Source organism: Oncorhynchus gorbuscha, linkage group LG02 (assembly GCF_021184085.1).
Source record: "Oncorhynchus gorbuscha isolate QuinsamMale2020 ecotype Even-year linkage group LG02, OgorEven_v1.0, whole genome shotgun sequence".
Lineage (NCBI taxonomy): Eukaryota > Metazoa > Chordata > Actinopteri > Salmoniformes > Salmonidae > Oncorhynchus > Oncorhynchus gorbuscha.
The window spans coordinates 1,202,683-1,230,357 of NC_060174.1; the positions used below are offsets into that span (position 1 = coordinate 1,202,683).

The 27,675-nt window shown below is 52.3% G+C and overlaps 1 pseudogene; it reads left to right on the top strand.

Moving 5' to 3' along the window:
* LOC123995929 overlaps positions 1–27,675 on the top strand; it is a 151,351-nt pseudogene that overhangs the window by 107,870 nt on the left and 15,806 nt on the right.

Genomic DNA, 27,675 nt, shown 5'->3' on the forward strand with positions numbered 1-27,675 from the left:
TGGATCCCTGATGGGGGAGAGAGGAGGGGTAGAAACCAGGTGGATCCCTGATGGGGGAGAGAGGGGGGTAGAAACCAGGTGGATCCCTGATGGGGGAGAGAGAGGAGGGGTAGAAACCAGGTGGATCCCTGATGGGGGAGAGAGAGGGGGTAGAAACCAGGTGGATCCCTGATGGGGGAGAGAGGGGGGTAGAAACCAGGTGGATCCCTGATGGGGGAGAGAGAGAGGGGTAGAAACCAGCTGGATCCCTGATGGGGGAGAGAGAGGGAGGGGGTAGAAACCAGCTGGATCCCTGATGAGGGGAGAGAGAGGAGGGGTAGAAACCAGCTGGATCCCTGATGGGGGAGAGAGAGGAGGGGGTAGAAACCAGGTGGATCCCTGATGGGGAGAGAGAGGGGGTAGAAACCAGGTGGATCCCTAATGGGGGAGAGAGAGGGGGTAGAAACCAGGTGGATCCCTGGTGGGGGGAGAGAGAGAGGGGGTAGAAACCAGGTGGATCCCTGGTGGGGGAGAGAGGGGGGGTAGAAACCAGGCGGATCCCTGGTGGGGGAGAGATAGGGGGTAGAAACCAGGTAGATCCCTGATGGGGGAGAGAGAGAGAGGGAGGGGGTAGAAACCAGGTGTATCCCTGATGGGGAGAGAGAGGATGGGGGGTAGAAACCAGGTGGATCCCTGATGGGGGAGAGAGAGAGAGGGAGGGGGGTAGAAACCAGGTGTATCCCTGGTGGGGGAGAGATAGGAGGGGTAGAAACCAGGTGGATCCCTGATGGGGGAGAGAGAGAGAGGGAGGGGGGGTAGAAACCAGGTGTATCCCTGATGGGGGAGAGAGAGGATGGGGGTAGAAACCAGGTGGACTTGTTTTAAGTTCTTAATCACCATTATGAAATGTATTCCTGTCTCTCTCCCTGACGTTGTGAGGGCTCTCTGTGGTTAATGGAAAAATATTAATTATTAATATCCAATCTCTCTCTTCCTCTCTAGGTTTGTCCGCACGGTCCTACCCTTCTCTCAGGAGTTCCAGAGGGACAAGCCACCCAACGCCCAGCCCCAGTACCTGTATGGGTCAAAGGTCAGTATAACCCTACCCAGCCCCAGTACCTGTATGGGTCAAAGGTCAGTACAACCCTACCCAGCCCCAGTACCTGTATGGGTCAAAGGTCAGTATAACCCTACCCAGCCCCAGTACCTGTACAGGTCAAAGGTCAGTATAACCCTAACCAGCCCCAGTACCTGTATGGGTCAAAGGTCAGTATAACCCTACCCAGCCCCAGTACCTGTACAGGTCAAAGGTCAGTATAACCCTAACCAGCCCCAGTACCTGTACGGGTCAAAGGTCAGTATAACCCTACCCAGCCCCAGTATGGGTCAAAGGTCAGTACAACCCTACCCAGCCCCAGTACCTGTATGGGTCAAAGGTCAGTATAACCCTACCCAGCCCCAGTACCTGTATGGGTCAAAGGTCAGTATAACCCTACCCAGCCCCAGTACCTGTACGGGTCAAAGGTCAGTATAACCCTAACCAGCCCCAGTACCTGTACGGGTCAAAGGTCAGTATAACCCTACCCAGCCCCAGTACCTGTACGGGTCAAAGGTCAGTATAACCCTAACCAGGCCCAGTACCTGTACGGAAAACTGTCTGTTTGACTCCAAGTACCTTGTGGAGGGCCCTGACCTTAAAGATCTCATCCAGGCCTGTCTGTTTGACTCCAAGTACCTTGGGGAGGGCCCTGACCTTAAAGATCTCATCCAGGCCTGTCTGTTTGACTCCAAATACAGTGCCTTGCGAAAGTATTCGGCCCCCTTGAACTTTGAGACCTTTTGCCACATTTCAGGCTTCAAACATAAAGATATAAAACGGTATTTTTTTGTGAAGAATCAACAAGTGGGACACAATCATGAAGTGGAAGGACATTTATTGGATATTTCAAACTTTTTAAACAAATCAAAAATGGAAAAATTGGGCGTGCAAAATTATTCAGCCCCCTTAAGTTAATACTTTGTAGCGCCACCTTTTGCTGCGATTACAGCTGTAAGTCGCTTGGGGTATGTCTCTATCAGTTTTGCACATCGAGAGACTGAAATTTTTTCCCATTCCTCCTTGCAAAACAGCTCGAGCTCAGTGAGGTTGGATGGAGAGCATTTGTGAACAGCAGTTTTCAGTTCTTTCCACAGATTCTCGATTGGATTCAGGTCTGGACTTTGACTTGGCCATTCTAACACCTGGATATGTTTATTTTTGAACCATTCCATTGTAGATTTTGCTTTATGTTTTGGATCATTGTCTTGTTGGAAGACAAATCTCCGTCCCAGTCTCAGGTCTTTTGCAGACTCCATCAGGTTTTCTTCCAGAATGGTCCTGTATTTGGCTCCATCCATCTTCCCATCAATTTGAACCATCTTCCCTGTCCCTGCTGAAGAAAAACAGGCCCAAACCATGATGCTGCTGCCACCACCATGTTTGACAGTGGGGATGGTGTGTTCAGGGTGATGAGTTGTGTTGCTTTTACGCCAAACATAACATTTTGCATTGTTGCCAAAAAGTTACATTTTGGTTTCATCTGACCAGAGCACCTTCTTCCACATGTTTGGTGTGTCTCCCAGGTGGCTTGTGGCAAACTTTAAACAACACTTTTTATGGATATCTTTAAGAAATGGCTTTCTTCTTGCCACTCTTCCATAAAGGCCAGATCTGATACTCCTTACATTTCAATATTATCGCTTGCACAGTGCTCCTTGGGATGTTTAAAGCTTGGGAAATCTTTTTGTATCCAAATCCGGCTTTAAACTTCTTCACAACAGTAACTCGGACCTGCCTGGTGTGTTCCTTGTTCTTCATGATGCTCTCTGCGCTTTTAACGGACCTCTGAGACTATCACAGTGCAGGTGTATTTATACGGAGACTTGATTACACACAGGTGGATTGTATGTATCGTCATTAGTCATTTAGGTCAACATTGGATCATTCAGAGATCCTCACTGAACTTCTGGAGAGAGTTTGCTGCACTGAAAGTAAAGGGGCTGAATAATTTTGCACGCCCAATTTTTCAGTTTTTGATTTGTTAAAAAAGTTTGAAATATCCAATAAATGTCGTTCCACTTCATGATTGTGTCCCACTTGTTGTTGATTCTTCACAAAAAAATACAGTTTTATATCTTTATGTTTGAAGCCTGAAATGTGGCAAAAGGTTGCAAAGTTCAAGGGGGCCGAATACTCTCGCAAGGCACTGTACCTTGGGGAAGGTCCTGACCTTAAAGATCTCATCCAGGCCTGTCTGTTTGACTCCCAGTACCTTGGGGAGGGCCCTGACCTGAAAGATCTCATCCAGGCCTGTCTGTTTGACTCCCAGTACCTTGGGGAGGGCCCTGACCTGAAAGATCTCATCCAGGCCTGTCTGTTTGACTCCAAGTACCTTGCTTGCTGTGGTGATAATCCTTCTCAGCATATTTCTCTGGCTGACATATGCATTACCAAACTAACAAACAATACAACAAGTTAAAATACTCTCAATGAAAGATTTGTAAAACAGAGTCAGAGTCCAGAGTCAAGTCCCCTACAGTGGAGTGGGACACTTCTCCTCCAGTTCTGAGCATCACCACTGAGCGATTACAGCAACAGCAACTCGGAGCTAACAGACAGGGAGGGAGCAAGAAAGTGAATATTGTAGGGGAAAATCTCTCTTTCTCCCTGTTTCCCTCTCTCTCGCTCTCTTTTCTATCCCTCTGTCTCCCTCTCTCCACCCTCTTCAGGCTCTGAACCTGGGGTACAGCAGTATCTTTGGTTTCTACAGGCCCTTAACTTCCTGTCTCCCTCTACCTCTCCCCTCTCTACAGGCCCTTAACTTCCTATCTCCCTCCACCTCTCCCCTCTCTACAGGCCCTTAACTTCCTGTCTCCCTCAACCTCTCCCCTCTCTACAGGCCCTTAACTTCCTGTCTCCCTCTACCTCTTCCCTCTCTACAGGCCCTTAACTTCCTGTCTCCCTCTCCCCTCTCTACAGTCTCTGAACCTGGGGTACATCAGTATCTTTGGTTTCTACAGGCCCTTAACTTCCTGTTTCCCTCTCCCCTCTCTACAGGCCCTTAACTTCCTGTCTCCCTCTACCTCTCTACAGGCTCTTAACTTCCTGTCTCCCTCTACCTCTTCCCTCTCTACAGGCCCTTAACTTCCCGTCTCCCTCTCCCCTCTCTACAGTCTCTGAACCTGGGGTACATCAGTATCTTTGGTTTCTACAGGCCCTTAACTTCCTGTTTCCCTCTCCCCTCTCTACAGGCCCTTAACTTCCTGTCTCCCTCTACCTCTCTACAGGCTCTTAACTTCCTGTCTCCCTCTACCTCTCTACAGGCTCTGAACCTGGCATACAGCAGTATCTTTGGTTTCTACAGGCCCTTAACTTCCTGTCTCCCTCTACCTCTCTACAGGCTCTGAACCTGGCGTACAGCAGTATCTTTGGTTTCTACAGACACTTTGTTGGTCCTCCTCACATCAAGGCCATGTGTCGTCTGCTGGGGTACCAGGGCATCGCTGTGGTCATGGAGGAACTGCTCAAAGTGGTCAAGAGCCTGGTGAGCAAGGAGAAGGGATGGGATGAGTGAGGGGGTGGAGGGTAAGTGGGCGAGAGGGGGATGGAGAGTGAGGGTGGAAGGGAGATTGGAGGGAGGAGGAATGGGCAGTGAGGGTGAGGGAGGAGGAATGGGGAGGGAGGGAGGGAGGAGGAATGGAGGGAGGGAGGGAGGAGGAATGGAGGGAGGGAGGGAAGGAGGAGGAATGGAGAGAGGGAAGGAGGAGGAATGGAGAGAGGGAGGGAGGAGGATTGGAGGAATGGAGAGAGGGAGGGAGAGAGGGAGGGAGGAGGAATGGAGAGTGGAGAGGAGGGAGGAGGAATGGAGAGTGGAGAGAGGGAGGGAGGAGGAATGGAGAGTGGAGAGAGGGAGGGAGGAGGAATTGAGAGAGAGAGAGGGAGGGAGGAGGAATGGAGAGGGGGAGGAGGAGGAATGGAGAGGGAGGGAGGAGGAATGGAGAGGGAGGGAGGGAGGAGGAATGGAGAGAGGGAGGGAGGAATGGGGAGAAGGAGAGAGGAGGAATGGAGAGTGGATGGTGCCCTCAGCTCCAGGGCAGTATGTTATTAACCCCCCTCAGCTCCAGGGCAGTATGTTATTAACCCCCCCCTCAGCTCCAGGGCACCATCATGCAGTATGTTATTAACCCCCCCCCCCCCCCCTCAGCTCCAGGGCACCACCTTGCAGAGTGGAGGGAGGAGGAATTGAGAGGGAGGGAGGAGGAATTGAGAGAGGGAGGGAGGAGGAATTGAGGAGGGAGGGAGGAGGAATTGAGAGAGGGAGGGAGGAGGAATGAGAGTGGAGAGAGGGAGGAGGAGGAATGGAGAGGGAGGGAGGAGGAATGGAGAGGGAGGGAGGAGGAATGGAGAGGGAGGGAGGAGGAATGGAGAGGGAGGGAGGAGGAATGGAGAGGGAGGGAGGAGGAATGGAGAGAGGGAGGGAGGGAGGAATGGGGGGAGAGAGAGGGAGGGAGGGAGGAGGAATGGAGAGAGGGAGGGAGGGAGGAGGAATGGGAGAGAGGGAGGGAGGGAGGAGGAATGGAGAGAGGGAGGGAGGAATGGGGAGAAGGAGAGAGGAGGAATGGAGAGTGGATGGTGCCCTCAGCTCCAGGGCAGTATGTTATTAACCCCCCCCTCAGCTCCAGGGCACCATCATGCAGTGTGTTGTTAACCCCCCCCAGCTCCAGGGCACCATCATGCAGTATGTTGTTAACCCCCCTCAGCTCCAGGGCACCATCATGCCCCCCCCCTCAGCTCCAGGGCACCATCATGCAGTATGTTATTACCCCCCCCCCCCTCGGCTCCAGGGCACCATCATGCAGTATGTTATTACCCCCCCCCCCCTCAGCTCCAGGGCACCATCATGCAGTATGTTATTAACCCCCCTCAGCTCCAGGGCACCATCATGCAGTATGTCATCAACCCCCCAGCTCCAGGGCACCATCATGCAGTATGTTATTAACCCCCCTTCAGCTCCAGGGCACCATCATGCAGTATGTTATTAACCCCCTCAGCTCCAGGGCACCATCATGCAGTATGTTATTAACCCCCCCAGCTCCAGGGCACCATCATGCAGTATGTTATTAACCCCCCCACCCCCCAGCTCCAGGGCACCATCATGCAGTATGTTATTAAGCCCCCCCACCCAGCTCCAGGGCACCATCATGCAGTATGTTATTAACCCCCTCAGCTCCAGGGCACCATCATGCAGTATGTTATTAACCCCCCTAGCTCCAGGGCACCATCATGCAGTATGTTATTAACCCCCCCCAGCTCCAGGGCACCATCATGCAGTATGTTATTAACCCCCCAGCTCCAGGGCACCATCATGCAGTATGTTATTAACCCCCTCAGCTCCAGGGCACCATCATGCAGTATGTTATTACCCCCCCCCCCCTCAGCTCCAGGGCACCATCATGCAGTATGTTATTAACCCCCCCCCCCTCAGCTCCAGGGCACCATCATGCAGTATGTTATTACCCCCCTCAGCTCCAGGGCACCATCATGCAATATGTTATTAACCCCCCCCCCTCAGCTCCAGGGCACCATCATGCAGTATGTTATTAACCCCCCTCAGCTCCAGGGCACCATCATGCAGTATGTTATTAACCCCCCTCAGCTCCAGGGCACCATCATGCAGTATGTTATTAACCCCCCCCCCTCAACTCCAGGGCACCATCATGCAGTATGTTATTACCCCCCCCTCAGCTCCAGGGCACCATCATGCAGTATGTTGTTAACCCCCCCCCCCCTCAGCTCCAGGGCACCATCATGCAGTATGTTGTTAACCCCCCCCCCTCAACTCCAGGGCACCATCATGCAGTATGTTGTTACCCCCCCCCCCCTCAGCTCCAGGGCACCATCATGCAGTATGTTGTTAACCCCCCTCAGCTCCAGGGCACCATCATGCAGTATGTGAAGACCCTGATGGAGGTGATGCCTAAGATCTGCCGTCTCCCTCGCCACGAGTACGGCTCGCCGGGTGAGTCCGGAGGAGAGACAAGGAGCTCCCTTCAATGTCTGTTAGATGTTTTAGCAGGGCAAAGTAGACTACAGTAACTAGCCGTTTAGAGTGTCCTTAATCGATCCTTTGATTTGTTTAGCTGACGTAGCCGTCTCCCGTCTCTCCTCCCCGCCAGGTATCCTGGAGTTTTTCCACCACCAGCTGAAGGACATAGTAGAGTACGCCGAACTGAAGACCGTCTGCTTCCAGAACCTTAGGGAGGTGGGCAATGCACTGCTCTTCTGTCTGCTCAGCGAACAGAGCCTGGTACGAACCACGACCACAACACGTCTACACAACCACGACCACAACACGTCTACACAACCACGACCACAACACGTCTACACAACCACGACCACAACACGTCTACACAACCACGACCACAACACGTCTACACAACCACGACCACAACACGCCTACACAACCACGACCACGACACGTCTACACAACCACGACCACGACACGACTACACAACCACGACCACGACACGCCTACACAACCACAACCACAACACGTCTACACAACCACGACACGTCTACACAACCACGACACGTCTACACAACCACAACCACGACACGTCTACACAACCACGACACGTCTACACAACCACGACCACGACACGTCTACACAACCACGACACGTCTACACAACCACGACCACGACACGTCTACACAACCATGACACGTCTACACAACCACGACACGCCTACACAACCACAACCACAACACGTCTACACAACCACGACACGTCTACACAACCACGACACGTCTACACAACCACAACCACGACACGTCTACACAACCACGACCACGACACGTCTACACAACCACAACACGTCTACACAACCACGACCACGACACGTCTACACAACCACGACACGTCTACACAACCACGACACGTCTACACAACCACGACACGTCTACACAACCACGACCACAACACGTCTACACAACCACAACACATCTACACAACCACAACACATCTACACAACCACGACCCCAACACGTCTACACAACCACGACCACGACACGTCTACACATCTACACAACCACAACACGTCTACACAACCACGACCACGACACGTCTACACAACCACGACCACGACACATCTACACAACCACAACACATCTACACAACCACGACACGTCTACACAACCACAACACATCTACACAACCACGACACGTCTACACAACCACAACACATCTACACAACCACGACACGTCTACACAACCACAAAACGTCTACACAACCATGACCACAACACGTCTACACAACCACAACCACAACACGTCTACACAACCACGACCACGACACATCTACACAACCACGACACGTCTACACAACCACGACCACAACACGTCTACACAACCACGACCACAACCACAACACATCTACACAACCACGACCACAACACGTCTACACAACCACGACCACGACACGTCTACACAACCACGACCACAACCACAACACGTCTACACAACCACGACCCCAACACGTCTACACAACCACGACCACAACCACAACACGTCTACACAACCACGACCACAACACGTCTACACAACCACAACACATCTACACAACCATGACCACAACCACAACACGTCTACACAACCACGACCCCAACACGTCTACACAACCACGACCCCAACACGTCTACACAACCACGACCACAACCACAACACGTCTACACAACCACGACCACAACACGTCTACACAACCACGACACGTCTACACAACCACGACCACAACACGTCTACACAACCACGACCACAACACGTCTACACGACCACAACACATCTACACAACCACGACCACAACACGTCTACACAACCACGACCACAACACATCTACACAACCATAACACGTCTACACAACCACGACCACAACACGTCTACACAACCACAACACGTCTACACAACCACGACACGTCTACACAACCACGACACGTCTACACAACCACGACATGTCTACACAACCACGACCACAACACGTCTACACAACCACAACCACAACACGTCTACACAACCACACCCACAACACGTCTACACAACCACGACCTCAACACGTCTACACAACCACGACACGTCTACACAACCACGACAAGTCTACACAACCACGACACGTCTACACAACCACGACACGTCTACACAACCACGACACGTCTACACAACCACGACCACAACACGTCTACACAACCACAACCACAACACGACTACACAACCACGACCACAACACGACTACACGACCACGACCACAACACGTCTACACAACCACGACACGTCTACACGACCACAACACGACTACACAACCACGACACCAACACGTCTACACAACCACGATCCCAACACGTCTACACAACCACGACCCCAACACGTCTACACAACCACAACCTCAACACGTCTACACAACCACAACACATCTACACAACCACAACACATCTACACAACCACAACACATCTACACAACCACAACACATCTACACAACCACAACACATCTACACAACCGCGACCACGACCACAACACATCTACACAACCACGACCTCAACACGTCTACACAACCACAACCTCAACACGTCTACACAACCGCGACACATCTACACAACCACAACACATCTACACAACCACAACACATCTACACAACCGCGACCACGACCACAACACATCTACACAACCACAACACGTCTACACAACCACAACACGTCTACACGACCACAACACGTCTACACAACCACAACACGTCTACACGACCACAACACGTCTACACGACCGCAACACATCTACACAACCGCAACCACGACCACAACACATCTACACAACCACAACCGCAACACGTCTACACAACCACAACACATCTACACAACCACGACCCCAACCCGTCTACACAACCACGACACCAACACGTCTACACAACCACGACACCAACACGTCTACACAACCACGACCCCAACACGTCTACACAACCACGACCCCACCACGTCTACACAACCACAACACGCCTACACAACCACAACACGTCTACACAACCACAACACGTCTACACAACCACGACCCCCACACGTCTACACAACCACGACCCCACCACGTCTACACAACCACGACCCCACCACGTCTACACAACCACGACCCCACCACGTCTACACAACCACGACCCCAACACGTCTACACAACCACGACACCAACACGTCTACACAACCACGACCCCAACACGTCTACACAACCACGACCCCAACACGTCTACACAACCACGACCCCAACACGTCTACACAACCACGACCCCAACACGTCTACGCAACCACGACCCCAACACGTCTACGCAACCACGACCCCAACACGTCTACGCAATCACGATCCCAACACGTCTACACAACCACGACCCCAACACGTCTACACAACCACGACCCCAACACGTCTACACAATCACGACCCCAACAACTGAATCACCCTTTTTCACCAAGTACATTTAAACATACCTGGTGATATGGTGCTTATAGACAACATACTCAGAATGTTACCTGGTGATATGGTAGTGATAGACAACATACTCAGAATGTTACCTGGTGATATGGTAGTTTTTCACAAGTACATTCAGAATGTTACCTGGTGATATGGTGCTGTTAGACAACATACTCAGAATGTTACCTGGTGATATGGCGATAGACAACGTTTACAGACAGCGGAGTTGAAACAGTTTCCATACATTATATACAACTAGAGGAAAATTTAGCAATGTATGCTGACTATACAAAACATTAGGAACACTTGCTCTTTCCGTGATAGACTGACCCAGGTAAATGTGCAAGATAAAAGATTGAAATGTGCACAGTGCAGAAATCGATCCGTCATTTCTTGGTTGCTAAAATTCTAATAGTTCACCTAATTTCAGTTTACTTGACTAAACAAGCAAGTGTAGTGTAAAATCATTGTACAATCTTAACTGCTGTGAAGTATATTTTCAGCTGGTGTAAAAGACTCAAAAGATACATTTAAGAATGGGAATCTCTCTTGAGTTCCCCAGGGGAGCGTAGGGGGACAGCGTGGTCTGAGTTCCCCAGGGGAGTGTAGGGGGACAGCGTGGACCGAGTTCCCCAGGGGAGCGTAGGGGGACAGCGTGGACCGAGTTCCCCAGGGGAGCGTAGGGGGACAGCGTGGACCGAGTTCCCCAGGGGAGCGTAGGGGGACAGCGTGGTCTGAGTTCCCCAGGGGAGCGTAGGGGGACAGCGTGGTCTGAGTTCCCCAGGGGAGCGTAGGGGGACAGCGTGGACCTGAGTTCCCAGGGGAGTCTACACAGCGTGGTCTGAGTTCCCCAGGGGAGCTACACAACCACGGGGGACAGCGTGGACCAAGTTCCCCAGGGGACATCTACAGGGGGACAGCATCTGGACCGAGTTCCCAACAGTCTACACAACCACGACACGTCTACACAACCACGACACCAACACGTCTACACAACCACACCACACGATCTACACAACCACGACACCAACACGTCTACACAACCACGATCCCAACACAACACATCTACACAACCACGACCCCAACACGTCTACACAACCACACGTCTACACAACCTCAACACGTCTACACAACCACAACACGTCTACACAACCACAACACATCTACACAACCACAACACATCTACACAACCACGACACATCTACACAACCACAACACATCTACACAACCACAACACATCTACACAACCACGACCACAACACATCTACACAACCACTACACATCTACACAACCACGACCACAATACATCTACACAACCACAACACGTCTACACACAACCACAACACGTCTACACGACCACAACACGTCTACACAACCATGACCACAACCACGACCCCAACACGTCTACACAACCACGATCCCAACACGTCTACACAACAACCACAACCATAACACGTCTACACAACCACGACCACAACACGTCTACACAATCACGTCTACACAACCCAACAACTGAATCACCCTTTTTCACCAAGTACATTTAAACATACCTGGTGATATGGTGCTGCTAGTTATAGACAACATACTCAGAATGTTACCTGGTGATATGGTGCTGTTAGACAACATACTCAGAATGTTACCTGGTGATATGGCGATAGACAACGTTTACAGACAGCGGAGTTGAAACAGTTTCCATACATTATATACAACTAGAGGAAAATTTAGCAATGTATGCTGACTATACAAAACATTAGGAACACTTGCTCTTTCCGTGATAGACTACACAACCAGGTAAATGTGCAAGACAAAAGATTGAAATGTGCACAGTGCAGAAATCGATCCGTCATTTCTTGGTTGCTAAAATTCTAATAGTTCACCTAATTTCAGTTTACTTGACTAAACAAGCAAGTGTAGTGTAAAATCATTGTACAATCTTAACTGCTGTGAAGTATATTTTCAGCTGGTGTAAAAGACTCAAAAGATACATTTAAGAATGGGAATCTCTCTTGAGTTCCCCACCACAACACATCTACACAAGGGGGACAGCGTGGTCTGAGTTCCCCAGGGGAGTGTAGGGGGACAGCGTGGACCGAGTTCCCCAGGGGAGCGTCTACAGGGGGGACAGCGTGGTCTGAGTTCCCCAGGGGAGCGTAGGGGGACAGCGTGGTCTGAGTTCCCCAGGGGAGTGTAGGGGGACAGCGTGGACCAGTTACACCCCACGGGAGCAACAGGGGGACAGCGTGGACCGAGTCTCCCCAGGGGAGCGTACACAAGGGGGACAGCGTGGACCGAGTTCCCCAGGGGAGCGTAGGGGGACAGCGTGGACCAACACGTTCCCCAGGGGAACACGTCTAGGGGGACAAGCGTGGACCAACACGTTCCCCAGGGGAGCGTCTAGGGGGACAGCGTGGACCAACACGTTACCCCAGGGGAGCGTAGGGGGACAGCGTGGACCGAGTTCCCCAGGGGAGCGTAGGGGGACAGCGTGGACCGAGTTCCCAGGGAGTCTACACAACCACCCCAACACGTCTACACAACCACACAACACCAACACGTCTACACAACGACCACAACACGACTACACAACCACGACACCAACACGTCTACACAACCACGATCCCAACACGTCTACACAACCACGACAGTGAAGTCACCTAATTTCCAGTTTACTTGACAACACGTCTACACAACCACGACCTCAACACGTCTACACAACCACAACACGTCTACACAACCACAACACGTCTACACAACCACAACACATCTACACAACCACAAAACACATCTACACAGGTAAATGTGCAAGATAAAAGATTGAAACACATCTACACAACCACAACACATCTACACTAAACCAAGTGTAGTGTAAAACAACACTTAATCTACAGCTGGTGTAAAAACTCAAAAGATACATTTAAGAATGGGAACCACAACACATCTACACAACCACTACACATCTACACAACCACGACCACAATACATCTACACAACCACAACACGTGGTCTAGTTCCCCACAACCACAACACGTGGTCTGAGTTCCCACCACAACACATGGTCGAGTTCCCCACAACCACAACACGTCTAGGGGGACAGCGTGGACCGAGTTCCCCAACATGTCTACACAACGTAGGGGGCAACACATCTACACAACCAGGGGAGCGTAGGGGGACAGCGTGGACCGAGTTCCCCACAACACATCTACACAACCACAACCGCAACACGTCTACACAACCACAACACGTCTACACAACCACGACCCCAACACGTCTACACAACCACGACCCCAACACGTCTACACAACCACGACACCAACACGTCTACACACAACCACGACCCCAACACGTCTACACAACCACGACCCCAACAACACGTCTACACAACACATCTACACCCACAACACATCTACACAACCACGACCACAACACATCTACACACAACACATCTACACACCACGACCACAACACATCTACACAACCACAACACGTCTACACAACCACAACACGTCTACACGACCACAACACGTCTACACAACCACAACACAACCACAACCCCACCACATCTACACAACCACGACCACAACACATCTACACAACCACAACCACAACACGCCTACACAACCACAACACGTCTACACAACCACGACCACAACACGTCTACACAACCACGACCACAACACGTCTACACAACCACGACCACAACACGCCTACACAACCACAACACGTCTACACGACCACAACACGTCTACACAACCACGACCACAACACGTCTACACAACCACAACCCCAACACGTCTACACAATCACGACCCCAACAACTGAATCACCCTTTTTCACCAAGTACATTTAAACATACCTGGTGATATGGTGCTGCTAGTTATAGACAACATACTCAGAATGTTACCTGGCGATATGGCGATAGACAACGTTTACAGACAGCGGAGTTGAAACAGTTTCCATACATTATATACAACTAGAGGAAAATTTAGCAATGTATGCTGACTATACAAAACATTAGGAACACTTGCTCTTTCCGTGATAGACTGACCCAGGTAAATGTACAAGATAAAAGATTGAAATGTGCACAGTGCAGAAATCGATCCGTCATTTCTTGGTTGCTAAAATTCTAATAGTTCACCTAATTTCAGTTTACTTGACTAAACAAGCAAGTGTAGTGTAAAATCATTGTACAATCTTAACTGCTGTGAAGTATATTTTCAGCTGGTGTAAAAGACTCAAAAGATACATTTAAGAATGGGAATCTCTCTTGAGTTCCCCAGGGGAGCGTAGGGGGACAGCGTGGTCTGAGTTCCCCAGGGGAGCGTAGGGGGACAGCGTGGTCTGAGTTCCCCAGGGGAGCGTAGGGGGACAGCATGGTCTGAGTTCCCCAGGGGAGCGTAGGGGGACAGCGTGGACCGAGTTCCCCAGGGGAGCGTAGGGGGACAGCGTGGACCGAGTTCCCCAGGGGAGCGTAGGGGGACAGCGTGGTTGAGTTCCCCTGGGGAGCGTAGGGGGACAGCGTGGTCTGAGTTCCCCAGGGGAGCGTAGGGGGACAGCGTGGACCGAGTTCCCCAGGGGAGCGTAGGGGGACAGCATGGACCGAGTTCCCCAGGGGAGCGTAGGGGGACAGCGTGGTCTGAGTTCCCCAGGGGAGCGTAGGGGGACAGCGTGGACCGAGTTCCCCAGGGGAGCGTAGGGGGACAGCGTGGTTGAGTTCCCCAGGGGAGCGTAGGGGGACAGCGTGGACCGAGTTCCCCAGGGGAGCGTAGGGGGACAGCATGGACCGAGTTCCCCAGGGGAGCGTAGGGGGACAGCGTGGTCTGAGTTCCCCAGGGGAGCGTAGGGGGACAGCGTGGTTGAGTTCCCCAGGGGAGCGTAGGGGGACAGCGTGGTCTGAGTTCCCCAGGGGAGCGTAGGGGGACAGCGTGGTCTGAGTTCCCCAGGGGAGCGTAGGGGGACAGCGCGGTTGAGTTCCCCAGGGGAGCGTAGGGGGACAGCGCGGTTGAGTTCCCCAGGGGAGCGTAGGGGGACAGCGCGGTTGAGTTCCCCAGGGGAGCGTAGGGGGACAGCGTGGTTGAGTTCCCCAGGGGAGCGTAGGGGGACAGCGTGGTTGAGTTCCCCAGGGGAGCGTAGGGGGACAGCGTGGTTGAGTTCCCCAGGGGAGCTGTTGGCAAGTGAACTCACATTTGAAAGTAAAAGTCCGGAAACTGAAAAGCTCAAATCACTGTTGCTGCCTCACTGGGTGCCAGTTATTATTATTTATATATTATATTATTATTATTATTATATTATTATTATTATATATATTATTATTATTATATTCATACAATGAACACAACATGACACAATCTCTGACCAGCAGCTTGTCAGCAACACCTTGTGTTAGTGGAACATCTCTGACCAGTAGCTAGCAGCAACACCTTGTTTCAGAGGAACATCTCTGACCAGTAGCTAGCAGCAACACCTTGTTTCAGAGGAACATCTCTGACCAGTAGCTAGCAGCAACACCTTGTTTCAGAGGAACATCTCTGACCAGTAGCTAGCAGCAACACCTTGTTTCAGAGGAACATCTCTGACCAGTAGCAACACCTTGTTTCAGAGGAACATCTCTGACCAGTAGCTAGCAGCAACACCTTGTTTCAGAGGAACATCTCTGACCAGTAGCTAGCAGCAACACCTTGTTTCAGAGGAACATCTCTGACCAGTAGCTAGCAGCAACACCTTGTTTCAGAGGAACATCTCTGACCAGTAGCTAGCAGCAACACCTTGTTTCAGAGGAACATCTCTGACCAGCAGCTAGCAGCAACACCTTGTTTCAGAGGAACATCTCTGACCAGTAGCTAGCAGCAACACCTTGTTTCAGAGGAACATCTCTGACCAGTAGCAACACCTTGTTTCAGAGGAACATCTCTGACCAGCAGCTAGCAGCAACACCTTGTTTCAGAGGAACATCTCTGACCAGTAGCAACACCTTGTTTCAGAGGAACATCTCTGACCAGTAGCTAGCAGCAACACCTTGTTTCAGAGGAACATCTCTGACCAGTAGCTAGCAGCAACACCTTGTGTCAGTGGAAAATGACGATGGCTGCAAAAAAAGTCAATTTAAACAATCTTCTCTTTCAGCTCTCAGTCTCAGGAGGACATGTGTGACCTGCTACATGCTGCACCATTCCAGAACATTCTTCCCAGGGTCCATGTCAGAGGGTAAGATTGTCTGTCTGTCTGTCCGTCCGTCCGTCCGTCCGTCTGGATCAGTGACTCTGTTATCTCTTCTCATTGTAGAGGGTGAGCGTCTTGATGCCAAGATGAAACGTCTGGAGACTAAATACACAGCCCTGCACCTGGTTCCTCTGATAGAACGCCTGGGAACCCCACAGGTACCATCACACTGCCTTAGTGAACCCCAGTACTGGGAACCATCACACTGCCTTAGTGAACCCCATAGGTACCATCACACTGCCTTAGTTAATACCAGCCCTGGGAACCATCACACTGCCTTAGTTAATACCAGCCCTGGGAACCCCACAGGTACCATCACACTGCCTTAGTTAATACCAGCCCTGGGAACCATCACACTGCCTTAGTAAACACCAGCCCTCCCTCTTCCCCACCCATTCTCCTCCCCCTCTTTTACTTCCCCCCTTTCATTCCCCACTCTTTCTCCCCCCTCTCTTCCACTGTAGCAAATAGCCATTACCCGTGAAGGTGACCTGCTGACCAAAGAGCGTCTGTGCTGTGGCCTGTCCATGTTCGAGGTCATCCTGACTCGCGTCCGCGGTTTCCTGGACGACCCCATCTGGCGCGGCCCGTTGCCCAGCAACGGCGTGATGCACGTGGACGAGTGTGTGGAGTTTCACCGGCTGTGGAGCGCCATGCAGTTTGTTTACTGCATCCCTGTAGGAGCACACGAGTTCACCGTGGAGTGAGTAGTGACACGGCATCGGTCTAGAAGGATCTCTGAGGGGTTTACTCTGCTCTGTATAGAGGGGGGGGGGGTCTCTGCTCTGTATAGAGGGGGATCCCTGAGGGGTTTACTCTGCTCTGTATAGAGGGGGATCTCTGAGGGGTTTACTCTGCTCTGTATAGAGGGGGATCTCTGAGGGGTTTACTCTGCTCTGTATAGAGGGGGATCTCTGAGGGTTTACTCTGCTCTGTATAGAGGGGGATCTCTGAGGGGTTTACTCTGCTCTGTATAGAGGGGGATCTCTGAGGGGTTTACTCTGCTCTGTATAGAGGGGGATCTCTGAGGGGTTTACTCTGCTCTGTATAGACGGGGGATCTCTGCTCTGTATAGAGGGGGATCCCTGAGGGGTTTACTCTGCTCTGTATAGAGGGGGGATCTCTGCTCTGTATAGAGAGGGGGTGATCTCTGCTCTGTATAGAGGGGGATCTCTGCTCTGTACAGAGGGGGAGATCTCTGCTCTGTATAGAGGGGGGATCTCTGCTCTGTATAGAGGGGGGATCTCTGCTCTGTATAGAGGGGGGATCTCTGCTCTGTGAAGAGGGGGGATCTCTGCTCTGTATAGAGGGGGGATCTCTGCTCTGTATAGAGGGGGGTTTACTCTGCTCTGTATAGAGGGGGGTTTACTCTGCTCTGTATAGAGGGGGATCTCTGCTCTGTATAGAGGGGGGTTCTCTGCTCTGTATAGAGGGGGATCTCTGCTTTGTATAGAGGGGGGATCTCTGCTCTGTATAGAGGTGGGGGATCTCTGCTCTGTATAGAGGGGGGATCTCTGCTCTGTATAGAGGGGGATCTCTGAGGGGTTTACTCTGCTCTGTATAGAGGGGGTGATCTCTGCTCTGTATAGAGGGGTTTACTCTGCTCTGTATAGAGGGGGGTTCTCTGCTCTGTATAGAGGGGGGACCTCTGCTCTGTATAGAGGGGTTAACTCTGCTCTGTATAGAGGGGGGGGTTCTCTGCTCTGTATAGAGGGGAGTGGGTCTCTGCTCTGTATAGAGGGGGGATCTCTGCTCTGTATAGAGGGGGGGATCTCTGCTCTGTATAGAGGGGGGATCTCTGCTCTGTATAGAGGGGGATCTCTGCTCTGTATAGAGGGGAGTGGGTCTCTGCTCTGTATAGAGGGGGGGGGTCTCTGCTCTGTATAGAGGGGGATCTCTGCTCTGTATAGAGGGGGGATCTCTGCTCTGTATAGGGGGGGGATCTCTGCTCTGTATAGAGGGGGGATCTCTGCTCTGTATAGAGGGGGGGGGATCTCTGCTCTGTATAGAGGGGGGGGGATCTCTGCTCTGTATAGAGGGGGATCTCTGCTCTGTATAGAGGGGGGGGGATCTCTGCTCTGTATAGAGGGGGGGGGGATCTCTGCTCTGTATAGGGGGGGATCTCTGCTCTGTATAGAGGGGGGATCTCTGCTCTGTATAGAGGGGGGGATCTCTGCTCTGTATAGAGGGGGATCTCTGCTCTGTATAGAGGGGGGATCTCTGCTCTGTATAGAGGGGGATCCTGCTCTGTATAGAGGGGGGAATCTCTGCTCTGTATAGAGGGGGGATCTCTGCTCTGTATAGGGGGGGATCTCTGCTCTGTATAGGGGGGATCTCTGCTCTGTATAGGGGGTGATCTCTGCTCTGTATAGAGGGGGTGATCTCTGCTCTGTATAGAGGGGGGTGATAGTAGTTAGTATATTCATATATCTAGATGAGACAACCACATATCACAGTAGTTAGTATATTCAGATAGCTAGGTGGGACAACCACATAACACAGTAGTTAGTATATTCAGATAGCTAGGTGAGACAACCACATATCACAGTAGTTAGTATATTCAGATGGCTAGGTGGGACAACCACATATCACAGTAGTTAGTATATTCAGATGGCTAGGTGGACAACCACATATTACATTTACATTACATTTAAGTCATTTAGCAGACGCTCTTATCCAGAGCGACTTACAAATTGGTGCATTCACCTTATGACATCCAGTGGGACAGTCACTTAACAATAGTGCATCTAAAACTTAGGGGGGTGGGGTGAGAGGGATTACTTAACCTATCCTAGGTATTCCTTAAAGAGGTGGGGTTTCAGGTGTCTCCGGAAGGTGGTGATTGACTCCGCTGTCCTGGCGTCGTGAGGGAGTTTGTTCCACCATTGGGGGGCCAGGGCAGCGAACAGTTTTGACTGGGCTGAGCGGGAGCTGTCTTCCTCAGTGGTAGGGGGCGAGCAGGCCAGAGGTGGATGAACGCAGTGCCCTTGTTTGGGTGTAGGGCCTGATCAGAGCCTGGAGGTACTGAGGTGCCGTTCCCCTCACAGCTCCGTAGGCAAGCACCATGGTCTTGTAGCGGATGCGATCTTCAACTGGAAGCCAGTGGAGAGAACGGAGGAGCGGGGTGACGGAGAGAACTTGGGAAGGTTGAACACCAGACGGGCTGCGGCGTTCTGGATGAGTTGAAGGGGTTTAATGGCACAGGCAGGGAGCCCAGCCAACAGCGAGTTGCAGTAATCCAGACGGGAGATGACAAGTGCCTGGATTAGGACCTGCGCCTGCTTCCTGTGTGAGGCAGGGATCGTACTCTGCGGATGTTGTAGAGCATGAACCTGCTCAGGAACGGGCCACCGCCTTGATGTTAGTTGAGAACGACAGGGTGTTGTCCAGGATCACGCCAAGGTTCTTGGCGCTCTGGGAGGAGGACACAATGGAGTTGTCAACCGTGATGGCGAGATCATGGAACGGGCAGTCCTTCCCCGGGAGGAAGAGCAGCTCACAGTAGTTAGTATATTCAGATGGCTAGGTGGACAACCACATATTACAGTAGTTAGTATATTCAGATGGCTAGGTGGACAACCACATATCACAGTAGTTAGTATATTCAGATAGCTAGGTGGGACAACCACATATCACAGTAGTTAGTATGTTCAGATAGCTAGGTGGACAACCACATATCACAGTAGTTAGTATATTCAGATAGCTAGGTGGGACAACCATATCACAGTAATTAGTATATTCAGATAGCTGGGGGGGGGTCTGATAGAGCCTGAGACACCCAGCCCTCTCCATGTCACCTGGTAGGAGCGGCCTGCCAAGTAGGATGCAATCCAATAGTGTGTAGAGCCTGAGACACCCAGCCCTGAGAGGGTGGAGAGGAGGATCTGATAGCTGAGACACCCAGCCCTGAGAGGGTGGAGAGGAGGATCTGATAGAGTCTGAGACACCCAGCCCTGAGAGGGTGGAGAGGAGGATCTGATAGCTCAGCCCTGAGAGGGTGGAGAGGAGGATCTGATAGCTGAGACACCCAGCCCTGAGAGGGTGGAGAGGAGGATCTGATAGCTGAGACACCCAGCCCTGAGAGGGTGGAGAGGAGGATCTGATAGCTGAGACACCCAGCCCTGAGAGGGTGGAGAGGAGGATCTGATAGCTGAGACACCCAGCCCTGAGAGGATGGAGAGGAGGATCTGATAGCTGAGACACCCAGCCCTGAGAGGATGGAGAGGAGGATCTGATAGCTGAGACACCCAGCCCTGAGAGAGTGGAGAGGAGGATCTGATAGCTGAGACACCCAGCCCTGAGAGGATGGAGAGGAGGATCTGATAGCTGAGACACCCAGCCCTGAGAGAGTGGAGAGGAGGATCTGATAGCTGAGACTCCCAGCCCTGAGAGAGTGGAGAGGAGGATCTGATAGCTGAGACACCCAGCCCTGAGAGGATGGAGAGGAGGATCTGATAGATCCTGAGACACCCAGCCCTGAGAGGGTGGAGAGGAGGATCTGATAGCTGAGACACCCAGCCCTGAGAGGGTGGAGAGGAGGATCTGATAGAGCCTGAGACACCCAGCCCTGAGAGGGTGGAGAGGAGGATCTGATAGAGTCTGAGACACCCAGCCCTGAGAGGGTGGAGAGGAGGATCTGATAGAGCCTGAGACACACAGCCCTGAGAGGGTGGAGAGGAGGATCTGATAGAGCCTGAGACACCCAGTACTGAGAGGGTGGAGAGGAGGATCTGATAGCTGAGACACCCAGCCCTGAGAGGGTGGAGAGGAGGATCTGATAGCTGAGACACCCAGCCCTGAGAGGGTGGAGAGGAGGATCTGATAGAGCCTGAGACACCCAGTCCTGAGAGGGTGGAGAGGAGGATCTGATAGAGCCTGAGACACCCAGTCCTGAGAGGGTGGAGAGGAGGATCTGACAGAGCCTGAGACTCCCAGCCCTGAGAGAGTGGAGAGGAGGATCTGATAGCTGAGACACCCAGCCCTGAGAGGGTGGAGAGGAGGATCTGATAGAGCCTGAGACACCCAGTCCTGAGAGGGTGGAGAGGAGGATCTGATAGCTGAGACACCCAGCCCTGAGAGGGTGGAGAGGAGGATCTGATAGAGCCTGAGACACCCAGTCCTGAGAGGGTGGAGAGGAGGATCTGATAGAGTCTGAGACACCCAGCCCTGAGAGGGTGGAGAGGAGGATCTGATAGAGACTGAGACACCCAGCCCTGAGAGGGTGGAGAGGAGGATCTGATAGAGCCTGAGACACCCAGCCCTGAGAGGGTGGAGAGGAGGATCTGATGGTTCATGGTGTTGGAAGGCAGTGGATAGATCTAGGAGGATGAGAAGGTCAGCTTTGTGGAGAGCCTCCGTGACACAGAGCAGAGCAGTCTCAGTGGAGAGACTCTTCTTGGAGCCTGTTTGGTTAGTGTCAAGAAGATTGTTCTGAGAGAGATAGCGAGGGAGTTGATCAGAGACAGAACGCTCAAGTGTTGTGCATAGAAAAGAAAGACAATTACCGATCTGTCGTTTTTTGACATCAGATGAGTCACGTGTTGGTTTCTTAAGGGGGGGGACAACTCGGGCCATGTTGAATGGGGGGGCAACTCAGGCCATGTTGAATGGGGGGGGGCAACTCGGGCCATGTTGAATGGGGGGGGGGGGGCAACTCGGGCCATGTTGAATGGCCAGTGGTCAGGGATGAGTTAATGAGGGAATGGCCAGTGGTCAGGGATGAGTTAATGAGGGAATGGCCAGTGGTCAGGGATGAGTTTTTTTATTTTTTATTTTTTTATTTCACCTTTATTTAACCAGGTAGGCTAGTTGAGAACAAGTTCTCATTTGCAACTGCGACCTGGCCAAGATAAAGCATAGCAGTGTGAACAGACAACACAGAGTTACACATGGAATAAACAATTAACAAGTCAATAACACAGTTGGGCTGGGTATATAACCTGTGTTTCGGGGACGGTCTCCACTGGGCTGGGTATATAACCTGTGTTTCGGGGACAGTCTCCACTGGGCTAGGTATATAACCTGTGTTTTGGGGACGGTCTCCACTGGGCTGGGTATATAACCTGTGTTTCGGGGACGGTCTCCACTGGGCTGGGTATATAACCTGTGTTGTATTTTCCAGGCAGTGTGACGGGGACAGTCTCCACTGGGCTGGGTATATAACCTGTGTTTCGGGGACGGTCTCCACTGGGCTGGGTATATAACCTGTGTTTTGGGGACGGTCTCCACTGGGCTGGGTATATAACCTGTGTTTACAGCTGGGATGGTCTCCACTGGGCTGGGTATATAACCTATGTTGTATTTTCCAGGCAGTGTGAGGGGACAGTCTCCACTGGGCTGGGTATATAACCTGTGTGTCGGGGACGGTCTCCACTGGGCTGGGTATATAACCTGTGTGTCGGGGACGGTCTCCACTGGGCTGGGTATATAACCTGTGTGTCTGGGATGGTATCCACTAGGCTGGGTATATAACCTGTGTTTCAGGGACGGTCTCCACTGGGCTGGGTATATAACCTGTGGAGGAGGGACTGTCTCCATTGGGCTAGGTATATAACCTGTGTTTCGGGGGACAGTCTCCACTGGGCTGGGTATATAACCTGTGTTTCGGGGGACAGTCTCCACTGGGCTAGGTATATAACCTGTGTTTTGGGGACGGTCTCCACTGGGCTGGGTATATAACCTGTGTTTCGGGGACGGTCTCCACTGGGCTGGGTATATAACCTGTGTTGTATTTTCCAGGCAGTGTGTCGGGGACAGTCTCCACTGGGCTGGGTATATAACCTGTGTTCTGGAGGGACGGTCTCCACTGGGCTGGGTATATAACCTGTGTTTTGGGGACGGTCTCCACTGGGCTGGGTATATAACCTGTGTTTCGGGGACGGTCTCCACTGGGCTGGGTATATAACCTGTGTTTAGGGGACGGTCTCCACTGGGCTGGGTATATAACCTGTGTTTCTGGGGACAGTCTCCACTGGGCTAGGTATATAACCTGTGTTTTGGGGACGGTCTCCACTGGGCTGGGTATATAACCTGTGTTTCGGGGACGGTCTCCACTGGGCTTGGGTATATAACCTGTGTTGTATTTTCCAGGCAGTGTGACGGGGACAGTCTCCACTGGGCTGGGTATATAACCTGTGTTTCGGGGACGGTCTCCACTGGGCTGGGTATATAACCTGTGTTTCGGGGACGGTCTCCACTGGGCTGGGTATATAACCTGTGTTTTGGGGACGGTCTCCACTGGGCTGGGTATATAACCTGTGTTTCGGGGACTGGTCTCCACTGGGCTGGGTATATAACCTGTGTTTAGGGGACAGTGGTCTCCACTGGGCTGGGTATATAACCTGTGTTTCAGGGACGGTCTCCACTGGGCTGGGTATATAACCTGTGTTTCGGGGACGGTCTCCACTGGGCTGGGTATATAACCTGTGTGTCGGGGACGGTCTCCACTTGGCTGGGTATATAACCTGTGTTTCGGGGCGGTCTCCACTGGCTGGGTATATAACCTGTGTTTCAGGGGACGGTCTCCACTGGGCTAGGTATATAACCTGTGCTGGGACAGTCTCCACTGGGCTGGGTATATAACCTGTGTTTCGGGGACAGTCTCCACTGGGCTAGGTATATAACCTGTGTTTCAGGGGACGGTCTCCACTGGGCTGGGTATATAACCTGTGTTTCTGGGACCAGTGGTCTCCACTGGGCTGGGTATATAACCTGTGTTGTATTTTCCAGGCAGTGTCAACAGGGGGACAGTCTCCACTGGGCTGGGTATATAACCTGTGTTTCGGGGACGGTCTCCACTGGGCTGGGTATATAACCTGTGTTTCTGGGATTGAGTCTCCACTGGGCTGGGTATATAACCTGTGTTTCGGGGACGGTCTCCACTGGGCTGGGTATATAACCTGTGTTTCAATGGGACGGTCTCCACTGGGCTGGGTATATAACCTGTGGGGGACGGTCTCCACTGGGCTGGGTATATAACCTGTGTGTCGGGGACGGTCTACACTGGGCTGGGTATATAACCTGTGTGTCGGGACGGTCTCCACTGGGCTGGGTATATAACCTGTGTGTCAGGGGACGGTCTCCACTGGGCTGGGTATATAACCTGTGTGTCTGGGACGGTCTCCACTGGGCTGGGTATATAACCTGTGTTTGGGGACGGTCTCCACTGGGCTGGGTATATAACCTGTGTTTGGGGACGGTCTCCACTGGGCTGGGTATATAACCTGTGTTTCGGGGACGGTCTCCACTGGGCTGGGTATATAACCTGTGTTTCGGGGACGGTCTCCACTGGGCTGGGTATATAACCTGTGTTTCAGGGACGGTCTCCACTGGGCTGGGTATATAACCTGTGTTTCGGGGACGGTCTCCACTGGGCTGGGTATATAACCTGTGTTTCAGGGACGGTCTCCACTGGGCTGGGTATATAACCTGTGTGTCGGGGACAGTCTCCACTTGGCTGGGTATATAACCTGTGTGTCTGGAACGGTCTCCACTGGGCTGGGTATATAACCTGTGACCAGGGGACGGTCTCCACTGGGCTGGGTATATAACCTGTGTTTCTGGGACAGTCTCCACTGGGCTAGGTATATAACCTGTGTTTGAGACCAGGGGACGGTCTCCACTGGGCTGGGTATATAACCTGTGTTTCTGGGACGGTCTCCACTGGGCTGGGTATATAACCTGTGTTGTATTTTCCAGGCAGTGTGTCGGGGACAGTCTCCACTGGGCTGGGTATATAACCTGTGTTTCAGGGGACGGTCTCCACTGGGCTGGGTATATAACCTGTGTTTGGGACGGTCTCCACTGGGCTGGGTATATAACCTGTGTTTCGGGGACGGTCTCCACTGGGCTGGGTATATAACCTGTGTTTCGGGGACGGTCTCCACTGGGCTGGGTATATAACCTGTGTTTCGGGGACGGTCTCCACTGGGCTGGGTATATAACCTATGTTGTATTTTCCAGGCAGTGTGTCGGGGACAGTCTCCACTGGGCTGGGTATATAACCTGTGTGTCGGGGACGGTCTCCACTGGGCTGGGTATATAACCTGTGTGTCGGGGACGGTCTCCACTGGGCTGGGTATATAACCTGTGTGTCTGGGATGGTATCCACTAGGCTGGGTATATAACCTGTGTTTCGGGGACGGTCTCCACTGGGCTGGGTATATAACCTGTGTTTCAGGGACGGTCTCCACTGGGCTGGGTATATAACCTGTGTGTCGGGGACAGTCTCCACTTGGCTGGGTATATAACCTGTGTGTCTGGGACGGTCTCCACTGGGCTGGGTATATAACCTGTGTTTCGGGGACGGTCTCCACTGGGCTGGGTATATAACCTGTGTTTCGGGGACAGTCTCCACTGGGCTAGGTATATAACCTGTGTTTCGGGGACGGTCTCCACTGGGCTGGGTATATAACCTGTGTTTCGGGGACGGTCTCCACTGGGCTGGGTATATAACCTGTGTTGTATTTTCCAGGCAGTGTGTCGGGGACAGTCTCCACTGGGCTGGGTATATAACCTGTGTTTCGGGGACGGTCTCCACTGGGCTGGGTATATAACCTGTGTTTCGGGGACGGTCTCCACTGGGCTGGGTATATAACCTGTGTTTCGGGGACGGTCTCCACTGGGCTGGGTATATAACCTGTGAGGAGGGGGACGGTCTCCACTGGGCTGGGTATATAACCTGTGTTTCGGGGACGGTCTCCACTGGGCTGGGTATATAACCTATGTTGTATTTTCCAGGCAGTGTGTCGGGGACAGTCTCCACTGGGCTGGGTATATAACCTGTGTGTCGGGGACGGTCTCCACTGGGCTGGGTATATAACCTGTGTGTCGGGGACGGTCTCCACTGGGCTGGGTATATAACCTGTGTGTCTGGGATGGTATCCACTAGGCTGGGTATATAACCTGTGTTTCGGGGACAGTCTCCACTGGGCTGGGTATATAACCTGTGTTTCGGGGACAGTCTCCACTGGGCTAGGTATATAACCTGTGTTTTGGGGACGGTCTCCACTGGGCTGGGTATATAACCTGTGTTTCGGGGACGGTCTCCACTGGGCTGGGTATATAACCTGTGTTGTATTTTCCAGGCAGTGTGTCGGGGACAGTCTCCACTGGGCTGGGTATATAACCTGTGTTTCGGGGACGGTCTCCACTGGGCTGGGTATATAACCTATGTTTTGGGGACGGTCTCCACTGGGCTGGGTATATAACCTGTGTTTCGGGGACGGTCTCCACTGGGCTGGGTATATAACCTGTGTTTCGGGGACGGTCTCCACTGGGCTGGGTATATAACCTGTGTTTCGGGGACAGTCTCCACTGGGCTAGGTATATAACCTGTGTTTTGGGGACGGTCTCCACTGGGCTGGGTATATAACCTGTGTTTCGGGGACGGTCTCCACTGGGCTTGGGTATATAACCTGTGTTGTATTTTCCAGGCAGTGTGACGGGGACAGTCTCCACTGGGCTGGGTATATAACCTGTGTTTCGGGGACGGTCTCCACTGGGCTGGGTATATAACCTGTGTTTCGGGGACGGTCTCCACTGGGCTGGGTATATAACCTGTGTTTTGGGGATGGTCTCCACTGGGCTGGGTATATAACCTGTGTTTCGGGGACGGTCTCCACTGGGCTGGGTATATAACCTGTGTTTCGGGGACGGTCTCCACTGGGCTGGGTATATAACCTGTGTTTCGGGGACGGTCTCCACTGGGCTGGGTATATAACCTGTGTTTCAGGGACGGTCTCCACTGGGCTGGGTATATAACCTGTGTGTCGGGGACGGTCTCCACTTGGCTGGGTATATAACCTGTGTTTCGGGGACGGTCTCCACTGGGCTGGGTATATAACCTGTGTTTCGGGGACGGTCTCCACTGGGCTAGGTATATAACCTGTGTTTCGGGGACAGTCTCCACTGGGCTGGGTATATAACCTGTGTTTCGGGGACAGTCT